This window comes from Dromiciops gliroides, chromosome 2 (genome assembly GCF_019393635.1).
Source record: "Dromiciops gliroides isolate mDroGli1 chromosome 2, mDroGli1.pri, whole genome shotgun sequence".
Lineage (NCBI taxonomy): Eukaryota > Metazoa > Chordata > Mammalia > Microbiotheria > Microbiotheriidae > Dromiciops > Dromiciops gliroides.
Window position 1 is genome coordinate 333131726 of NC_057862.1, and position 10978 is coordinate 333142703.

At 36.0% G+C, this 10978-nt stretch overlaps 1 pseudogene; it reads right to left on the minus strand.

Annotated features, from left to right (window-relative positions):
* Nucleotides 1–226: 226 nt before the first annotated feature.
* Nucleotides 227–10771, minus strand: LOC122738830 (annotated as a pseudogene).
* Nucleotides 10772–10978: the final 207 nt, after the last annotated feature.

Consider the following 10978-nt stretch of genomic DNA (forward strand, 5'->3'; position numbering starts at 1 on the left):
GGCTGGAAAATGATCTCACCCCATCCTTTTGTTAGTTATACTATTCCAAGAATTGTCTTATGGCATTATTTGGAGATTTGTGGCATGATTGTGTGGAGAGCTCTGTGAGGTTACTGGAGGTTACTGCCTTTCCTCCACCATATTGGCTCTGCCTGCCAACCTTCCCCCAGGCAGCTTTAACAGAGTCCCTAGGAACAGGCTTCACCAAGCCCAGCCTTTGACCAGATTAACAGCATTTCCATACACAGGCTATTCCATCAGCTTCAACTAAAGAAAAATGCTGATACGTATTTAAGGCCAGGTGCAATACTCTGCCTCTGTGGCCAAAGAATATCATGGCTAGTTGTAAAATCTTTTGTCTTAGGTTACCAAGTCAGGTAACAAATGTATGATTTTTTACATGGAGTCTGGATTATCTTCTCACTATTTATATGCCAGACATATAAGTGTTCATCTTTCATGCTTCATCTAACAACAAGGATTTCAGACTGCCAAGGATACCAGCTCATGGCCTTATTGATATAGAATGATGTAGGACTTTTAGTGGTTGATAAGATTTGGCTACACCAGGATCACAGGGTCATATATTCAATAGCCCATCAGTACAACCACTGGAAAGCATCTTACACTTGGTAACCACTTCAGGGCACATATAGCTCATATATGGTGAAGGTTCCAATGTGATGCTAAGCAAGATGATGAATATGGCCCAGTCCTGAACCACTGTTGAGGATAATGACTCCAGCTCAAAAGCCCAAATATTGAAACATGCCCAATCATATTTCTCAACTGCTTTTAAGTCACCACTTCCCATAATTGCATTTCCCCCTCACTGGTGCCAATGGCCAGGCAGGCACCCTCCTTTAGTTAGGAATCTGAGAAGATAAGAGTTAGAAAAGAGACTTAAGTCTATACTTTCTGTCCCATTGGGGCTTTCACCATTTCAGATGTGCATAGTAGACCCAAAGGCAAGAGCAAGAAGACTTTCAGAATTCCAGTCCAGGATGTTTAGAAGACTTTCAGACTTCTACTCCAGGGAGGGAGGGAGGGAGGGAGGAAGAAAGGAAGGAAGGAAGGAAGGAAGGAAGGAAGGAAGGAAGGAAGGAAGGAAGGAAGGAAGGAAGGAAGGAAGGAAGGAAAGAAGAATAAAAGCCACATTTCTTAAATATATAGGAAAGTGTGTGAAATGTATAATAATTTATAAAAAATATGAGTCATTCCCCAATTTATAAATGGTCCAAGGATATTAAAAGGTGGTTTTCATAAGAAGAAATCAAAGATAGAGCACCAGCCCTAGATTCAGGAGGACTTGAGTTCAAATCCAGACTTAGACACTTAACACTAGCTGTGTGACCCTGGGAAAGTCACTTAACCCCAATTGCTTCAAAGAAGAAGAAGAAGAAGAAGAAGAAGAAGAAGAAGAAGAAGAAATCAAAGCTTTCAATAGTCATATAAAAATGTTCTAAATCACTATTGATTAGAGAAATATACAGTAAAATAATTCTTGGGAACCTTCCCAGACCTATCAGACTGGCTAATATAACAGAAGAGGAAAATAAGAAATATTGGAGGGATGTGGGGAAAAAAATGGACACAAATGGACTGTTGGTAGAATTGTGAGGTGGTCAAATCATTCTGGAGAATAATTTGGAACTAAGTGCAAAGGGCTATGAAACTGTGTATACCCTTTGACCCAGCAATGCCACTACTAGATCTATATCCTAAAGAGATCATAAAAAGTGAAAAGAAACCACATGTACAAAAATATTTATAGCATCTCTTTTTGAGGGTATGCCCATCAATTAGGGAATGACCAAACAAGTTATGGTATATGAATGTAGTGGAATACTATAGTGCTATAAGAAATGATGATTAAGCAGATTTCAGAAAAAAAAAAAACTGGACTTACATGAACTAATGTTGAGTGAAGTGAGCAGAACCAGGAGAACATTGTTGATAGTAACAACAACATTGAGTGATAATCAACTCTGATTAGCTCTTCTTATCAATACAACAATACAAGACAATTCCAAAAGGTTTATGATGGAAAAGGCTCTTCACATTCAGAAAAATAACTATGGAATCTGAATGCTGGTAGAAACATACTATTTTCACTTTGTTGTTTTTTGCTTCATCTTTCTTGTATTTTTTTCCCTTTTGTTCTGATTTTTCTTTCCCAACATGACTAATGTGGAAATATGCTCAACATGATTGTACTGTATAATCTGTATCTGATTACTTGCCATCTTGTGGAGGGGTAATAGAAGGGAGCAAGGGGGAAAAATTTGGAACTCAAAATCTTACAAAAATAAGTGTTGAAAACTATCTTTACATGTAATTAAAAAATAAAAAAAATACTCAGGAAAAAAGAATGAGATCTGTGCATATTTATAGGTTGATAAGAATTTTTAAAAAATATGTTGGAGGGTAGGTAAAAGCCCAGTCATAGATGCAAAGGTATCAATGTTCTCAATGACTTCCCCTGGAGAGGTGAAAAGGAACTTGAATATATGTACAGATGACTTGAAATGCTGATGGGTCTTCTCTTTCTTTAAGATGTAAATACTGAGAATTAATGAAATGAAGATGAGACTATTTTGAGGAAAGTTCAGTCATTTTACTTTGATTTCAGTATGAATCAAGGTTACTTGCTTCAAATAAGAAGTATAGAGAATAGAAGAGGGAGAGATCCCCCCCACCACCATAATGAGTAGTTGATAAGTTTAGTGTTAGTTCCTCAATGTTTAAATTAGGATACTTTTTTTTCTCATTCAGTGTCAAGAAACAATCACAATGCTGCAATGTGAAGTATTATAAATAGCTCTAGAAGGTCTGGGATAAAGGCCTATGGTAAAGTAATAACCACTCTGATTCAGTTCATGTATAAAGTGGGAGTTATAATTCTTGAAATATTCACCTCAGAGTAGTTTTGAGGAGAGTGTTTTGTGAAGCATAAAATGAAACCTATGCTATTACCATTATTATTATTAATTAAAAAGTACTTATTAAGCTTTTACTATATACCAGGTACTACACTATGGCTTAGGGATATAGGGACAATAATGAAACAGTCCCTGCCTTCAAGAAATTTAGATTTCCTGAGGAAAGATAATGTACACATTGATGTATATGCAAAAGGTATGAAAAGTAAAGGTAATTTCTAGGGGAAAATAATAAGGGTTGGAGAGATTAGAAAGGTCGCATTTTCCACAGATGGTGATTGAGCTGAGCTTTGAAGGAAACTAAGAATTATAAGAGGTGAAAATGAAAGGCAATGCATTTCAGGCCCAGGGAACAGCCTAAGCAAAGGCACAGAAAGAAGTGATAAAAAATCATGGATGAGGAACAGGAAGGTCAGTTTAATTGTATCATAAACTGTATAAAGCAATGCATAGTGAGCTTGGAAACCCAGGTTGAAAAATGGCTTATAAATTTATACATATGTGATTACATACATATGTGTATATATGTAAAATTTGTAAAGAAAAGAGTTTGTAATTGACACAAAAGGAAATTGTAGGGTATGAAAAACTTTCTGAGTTGAAAAGTGACATGGTAAGAACTGCTGTGTTTTAGGGCAATTGATTTGGAGTTGTGTGCAAGGTGGATTGGAGAGGAGAGAGGCATGACACAGTGGGACCAATAAGGAGGCTATTGTTTAGGCAAGAGGTACTAAGGACATGGGTAGTAGCTATGAGAGTGGAAAGCAGATGGATGAAAGAGATGTTTTTTTGTTTTTGTTGTTTGTTCTTTGTCCTAAAAGAGGACAGTGACATTGGGGTGATGTCATAAGTTCCACCCAATTGGATTTAAGTGAGGGAGGCCTATACCAGGTCACCAACCTCATTCTCTCCTCCATAGCTATCTAGATCCAGTGGCAAGATATACATCGGGATTGTTGGAGATGGCCCTAGATGTTTATGGCAATTGTGGTTAAAAGACTTTCCCTGGGTCATGCAGCTAGTAAGTGTCTGAGGTCAGATTTCAACTCAGGTCCTCCCAACTTCAGGGCCAATGATTTATCCACCACACCACATAGCTATCCTTGAAAGAGATATAGTAGAAGTAGAATTTCTTTTTTTTTTTTTTAGGGCAATGAGGGTTAAGTGACTTGCCCAGGGTCACACAGCCAGTAAGTGTCAAGTGTCTGAGTTCGGATTTGAACTCAGGTCCTCCTGAATTCAGGGCCAGTGCTTTATCCACCATACTACCTAGCTGCCCCCTAGTAGAAGTAGAATTAACCAGACCTCCTGAGTAATGAATTGGTTATGTTAAGAGTGAGGAGTCAAGGTTGACCCTGAGGCTTTGAACCTCAATAACTGTAAACATGGTATTGCCTTGATCAGAAATGAAGAAATTCAAGAAAGGAATTCATTTGGGTTAGAAGATAATTAGTTTGGGCACATTTTGAGTTTGAGATCCTTATACAACATCCAGTTCAAAGTGTCTTAGCTAATCACTGTGCACTGAATAAAAGATTTATGTGACCAGGATGGAACTGTTTCACACTGATAGATAGTTAATATTTCCTATCTATATGAAATCTATTCTGTCTCATTTCAGTTATCTTTCTACAAAGCAATAGGCTCTTAAAATTGTATTCTAGCTTACAAGATATTTTTACTATATTATCCTCTTCATCCAAAAAAAAAACATCTATCAATAAGAGGGATTGTGTGCTTCTGTGTGTGTTTGTGTGTAGAAAGCAAAGCCAAAAACCTCTAATTAATTGATCAATTTTCTCTTTGTGCCACTGCCTCTGAGACCTGTAATATATTCCATGTTTAATTCCATTTTTCATAATCTTTAGTTTCCTTTAATATTCAGCTCAGTTGCAACCTTCTTTATGAGGACTTTCCCAATTACTCCACATGCTAGTAACTTTTCCCCAAAGTGATTTTCTATCACTTTTATATATTCCCAAAAAGGTAGATGCTATCTCTTTCAGGTTTACTGTCAGCTCCTTTTATGGACTGTTTACACATTTGTCTTTGTCTCCCAAGCACCTAACATAGTACATAGTATGCACTTATTTTTAATTGATTTTCAATAAGATATTTATCATAATTTATTAGAATCTTGTGAAACATTTTTCATAAATAATTTTTCATAACTAATTTTCATAAAACATGTCCTGAAAACAGCAAAAACATCTATCAGACATTATTCTGAAGTGGCTGTTCAAAGCTTGACCTTTATATTCTGCATCCCATTAAATGATGTCATGAGGAAAGAAGGACTGTTCTCTATCTCTTACATATGTGTACAGACCTACCACATGAAACCTTGTGCTTAGAACATTTCAAAGATGAAACAGAATTCACTGGTAATCTCTAATTGAAGTAATTAAGAGTCTTGTTACCTGATAGAACTCAGACCAGTTACAGTCTGATGTCAATAAATCAGGACTTCATTAGATGTGAGACAATTTACCACAGCAAGTGGGTCTGTGATTTAAGTGTCCATGGATTCTAAATTCCAAATGACCTTTCTGCTTTGAAAACATCCTTTAGGCTTTCTTCTAATAAAGGCTTTCATTTTTCATGTGCAGGATACAAAGGGATTTATGTACATTAAATAACACAATACTACTTTCTATATGTCACTTACTCTGGTTTGCTAGTTCTTATTTGTAAATGTTGAGGGAGGTAAGGTATTTGCTAAGCAAAGTACATACCTCAATTTTAAACCATAATAAGAATCACAGAACAAAATGAATATCACAATCCAGAAAGAGTCTGTAACAAGCTATGTCCCCTCTCTTACCAAATTTTACTGATGAGAGCCCTTGGATTGATCATTCAAAAGAATGAGGGATTGGAAATTGAGTACTGGGAAAATAGAAGAACTCTTCTAGTAACCAATTTGAAAAGCCTGATTCAGTGAGAAGTCCTTGAAAGTAGAAGCTATATCTTCTATTAGGTTTAGAGTTGTCTACAAACACTTAATGCTAGGGCCCCATTAACAAGGTAAGCGATCTCTGTCTATGTCTGGTCATCTGTAACTTAGTTTATTTTTAGCAGATATTATTTTCAATTGGTTTGGATGATTCTACTTATTTTCTTATGATACCTTACTTATGATTGCAGATCATAACCAGATTACATTGCAAACAAGGGCAGAAGGTTGGTAAAAATGACAACTTATAGCATGCCAACTCACACCTCAATAGGAAGTGAAAATTGTATTAAAAGTGAAGCATTAATTTACTTTACCATCTCTTCCATTCTATCATCAAGGGATTATATGAATCAGAAAGACACAGGAGGGAGATGGCAGGAGAGACAGATTAGCTTAATTCATTGCTTTGCATTAGTCTGAGTAGAAACTGTGTATCTCCTTTATGAAGTAGGTTGTATGGAGAAGTTATAGTACATGTGAATTAGATTAATACAAATAGTTAATTTTTATCGAGTCAATGCTTCAATATTTATTTAGAAGGATTTTGCACATTTATTTTTTTATTAATTATTTTTCAACTAACAATTATTTATTTTCTCTCTTTACTACCTCTCCCCCATTCCATGCCACTGGAAACAAAGGAAAACAAAACTCTTTTAAGAAATTAAGGAAAATAAAATCCACATTTGCTATGAACAGCTGAGGCAAAACAGGCAAACTAATGTATTGTTGTTGTATCCATGAATTGATCCAGTCATATCAAAACAATTTAAAACTATGCCCCCTAAGTTATTAAGCTACATATCCTGTGATGCAGTAAGAAGATTATTAGACATATACACCCAAAGAAATGAAAGAAGGAAAAAGACCAAAGTGCACTTTGTCATTGCGGCAGCTAGGTGGCACAGTGGATAAAGCATGAGGTATGAAGAGCTCAGTTCAAATCCAGCCTCAGACATTTACTAACTATGTGACCATGAGCAAGTCATTTAATCTCTGTTTGCCTTCATTTCGCCTATATAAAAGGTGGATAATAATAATATCTACTTCCCAGGGTTGTGAGGATCAAATGAAATAATAACTGTAAAGTCCTTAACACAGTGTTTGGTATATAGCAAATATTATGTCTGTTATTATTATTATTTTGATAATAAATATTTTGATTCATACTTTGGGTTCCAATTCTGATTCTTCTTTCTCCCTCTCTCCTCTCCCCTCCCTAAGATGGCAAACAATCACATATGAGTGATGCATGTATAATTATGTAAAACATTACCATATTAGGCATTTTGTATAAGAAAACTTGAATAAAAGAAAAAAATGAAAGAAAGTGAAAAATAGCATGATTTAGTCTCTATTCCATCAATATCAGTTCTTTCTTTGGAGGTGGATAGTTTATTTCATCAATGGTCCTTTGGAATTGTCTTGGATCATTGTACTGTTGAGAATTGTTAAGTCATTAAGAATTCTTCATCAAACAATATTGCTGTCTTTGTGCACAATATTCTCTTGGTTCTGCTCACTTCACTAAACAGCATTTCATACATGTCTTTCCAGGCCTTTTTGGGGTAATTTCTTTTCTTTATTTTGTGGGGAAATGAGGGTTAAGTGACTTGCCCAGGGTCACACAGCTAGTAAGTGTCAAGTGTCTGAGACCGGATTTGAACTCAGGTCCTCCTGAATCCAGGGCTGGCGCTTTATTCACTGAGCCACCCAGCTGCCCCTGGAATCATTTCTTATAGCACAATAATATTTAATCACTGTCCAATTATGATTTTTATTAATATCATTAACAGACTATAGAAATTCTGTTTGTAGTGCTAAAGAAATAAAAAGTAATGGAGTCCTTATTAATTGTGTGAATAGCTAAACAAGTTATGCTTTATCAGTGTAAATGAATATATTCTTCTTGTTTCCCTCCAGGATACTCTTTTTTTTTTCTCCTCCACAATGCTACAGAAACTTCGTTATCCTGGATGCTCACCCTAACCTTATAATTCACAAACTGTAATTACTCTTCACTTCTATGGTTTCTGATATTTTTCTTCAGTTTAAGAAGGGCAAGCAAACATGTCTCATTCTTCTCCAGGTTGTACTCTGGACTTTGTCTAATGCCTAAAATTACCAATCCCCAGTTTACGCCTTTAGGTTCCTTTTATCTATTGCCTTTCTCTATAAAATGTAAATCACATGAAGGCAGGGATTTTCTTTGTGTTTGTATTCCCAACACTGAGCACAATGTCTGGCACAGAATAAGCAATTAATAGATTATTGTTGACTTGCTGACTACCGTGGTTTAAAAATTATGAAAGGGGGCTAGGATTCAGAGAAACCTGTAATACCTCTATGAACAAAATCATAGTGAAGATTGAAAAATCAGAGGAACAATTTATATACTAACAACATTGTTAAAAATAACAATTTTGAAATACTCAAAACTCTTATCAATGTAATGGCAAATCATGATTGCAGAATACTGATGTTGAAGAATGTTACCCATTTCTTTACAAATAATTTATGGACACAATACTCAGAATGAGATGTGGTGTACATTTCTAGAATATCACATAGAACCATCTTCTAATAAGAAAAAAAAAATTAGGAAACCAAAGGAAAAAAAAAAGATCTAAGATTGGGCTTCTACTTGTTTGTGCCATCCCTTTTATTTATGATGACCATATGGGGGGTGTCTAAAATCACTTGTGTTCAGTAATAATCTTACTTGAGCAGTAAAATGACAGAAAAGGTACTCAATGTATTTTTTAACCTGCTTCAATATCAATATTAATAGTTTTATAGTTTACTCACTTGTAAAGGAAATTTCTTTCTTTATTAATGCCTGAAAAGAAAGGCAGTATTTAGTGGATTGAGAGCTAGCCTTGAAACCAGGAATACCTGAGTTTAAGTTTAATCTATAATACTTAAAAGGTGATCAAAGCTGGGCACTATTACAAACAATAACTGGGACAGATTGAGGTATTAACTTCCCAGAATTCAAGGCATCTTTCTTTAAATACTAATTTGAATGAGGCAGACTCAAGATTTCAGAATTCAAAAACAAAAAAATTACATCCTAGGTCCCCTCTAACCCTCTTCCATAGAGTTCTAGAAAATATATAAGACAGAATTCTGATTGATAAAGTAAAGAAAAAGATGCAATATGACAATTTGTCACATCCTAGGGCAGGCTAGGGTGGTTAGAGAGGCTGTCCAGGAGTATATACTACATAGAACACCTAGCACCTAGGGGACAAAAGAGAGTAGAGACTGGATATAGTGCAAATAGCCCAGAGACATAAAGAAATCCCAAGGAATCCCTGAAAGAGCACACGGTACAGGATTGGGTGCTATTTGTTGCCCACTATTTAGTTTCAGGTCATAGATCCAGGACATAGAGGGATACATAGGTCCGTGCACCCTAGCTTTATACTGAAAACCAACAACATAAGTAAGCAGTAGTTATGTGCTTCTAATCCCTAAGTAAGAACATTGATTCAAGTTCAGTTTTCAGTTCAGAATAGAAGCCTACAGTGGAATTACCAGAGCAGGAGTCCCAGACCAAAGGGGAGCCTACAGTTCCATTGCTCTGAAAACAAAACAAACAAACAAAAAAACACAGACTCCCAGAGGACTAAAAACAGTCATTGAGTTCAGCAGCAATATAGTGAAATTCCCAAGGGACAAACTGACAGATTCAAACCTGCATCAAGAATTTGTAGAGCTCACAGCAGAAGGGCATATCATTTAACCTCTCAGTGCCTGTGTCAAAGTTTATAAATTATGGATAGCTTTCTAATCTGCTTTAGAAGGGAGATTTTTCAAAGCAAATTATTCCTCACACCAATGAAATCACAGATTTTAAACCAAAATAGACACAAACAAAAATATAAATTCTCATAGGGAATGACTACTCTTATCCCCCTGATGCTGACAATACAATAGGTTTTAGAAGTAGATTAGCAGCAAATTTTGACATATGATTGATTGTCAATGGCCAGTTTTAACTACATAAATTTAACATGTATATATGTATAATGAATGTAAGAACATACATATCAGTGTATATAAATAATATATAGGTAATATATGCATATAAGCAAATATATGCACACATACACACATATACATATATGTATTTGCATGTATATATAGTGTGTGTGCATGTCTGTGTGTGTGTATCCTACAAATAAAGTCATATCTTTCTTTTGGATAATTATCTTCTTTTCAAATAACTCACAACTTTATCACTGGAATATTTTCTTCATTTTTTTTTTGCATGCCTCCTTTGCCAAGATGTTGACTTTTTTGCATTATTTTCTTGCATCACTCATATTTGTTTTCCCATTTTTTCCTTTACCTTTCCTACTTTGCTTTCAAAATCCTTTTTGAGTATTTCTATGGCCTGAGAAAAATTCATATTTTTTCTTGGAATCTTTGGATGTAGGAGCTTTAACTTTGTCATCCTCTGAGATTCTATTCTGATCTTCTGTGTCACAACAATAACTTTCTACGGTTAGAATTTTTTCTGTTGTTTGCTCATTTTCCCAGCCTATTTCTTGACTTTTAACTCATTGTTAAAGTGGGGCTCTGCTTCTAGGGTAGAAGGTGCACTGTCTTAAGCTTCAGAATGTATGTGCAGCTGTTTTCAGATACGTCTAGGGATTTGTAAATTTTCAGTTCTCCCAAAGTGGTATGATTTAAGGAAAGGCATGTTTACTCCTCTCCTAGCCTGTGCTTTGGTCTCCAAGTAACCACAAGCCTGCTTTTCTTCCCTGAAACTATGAGGAACTTCCTCGTCACTGTGGCTGCAAGTTCTGGTGTGATAGTGTCCTTCCCTCCGCTGAGATTGCCAGCCAAGACTGGGCCTCATTGTTAGCAAAAATACCCCTGTAATCTCCTTCTGGGCGATTGTTTGAGCTTCTTACCCTCTGTGGGCTAAGTCCCACAAACAGTTGTTGCTGCTGTTGCTGATGATTCAGTGGCTTCCAAGCCCTGTTCCTGGTTTGCTGGGGCTGGAGCTAGGAGCGGGCTGGCTCAGCCTGCACTGGACTGTGCTCTACTCTCCCCTGGGTGGGAC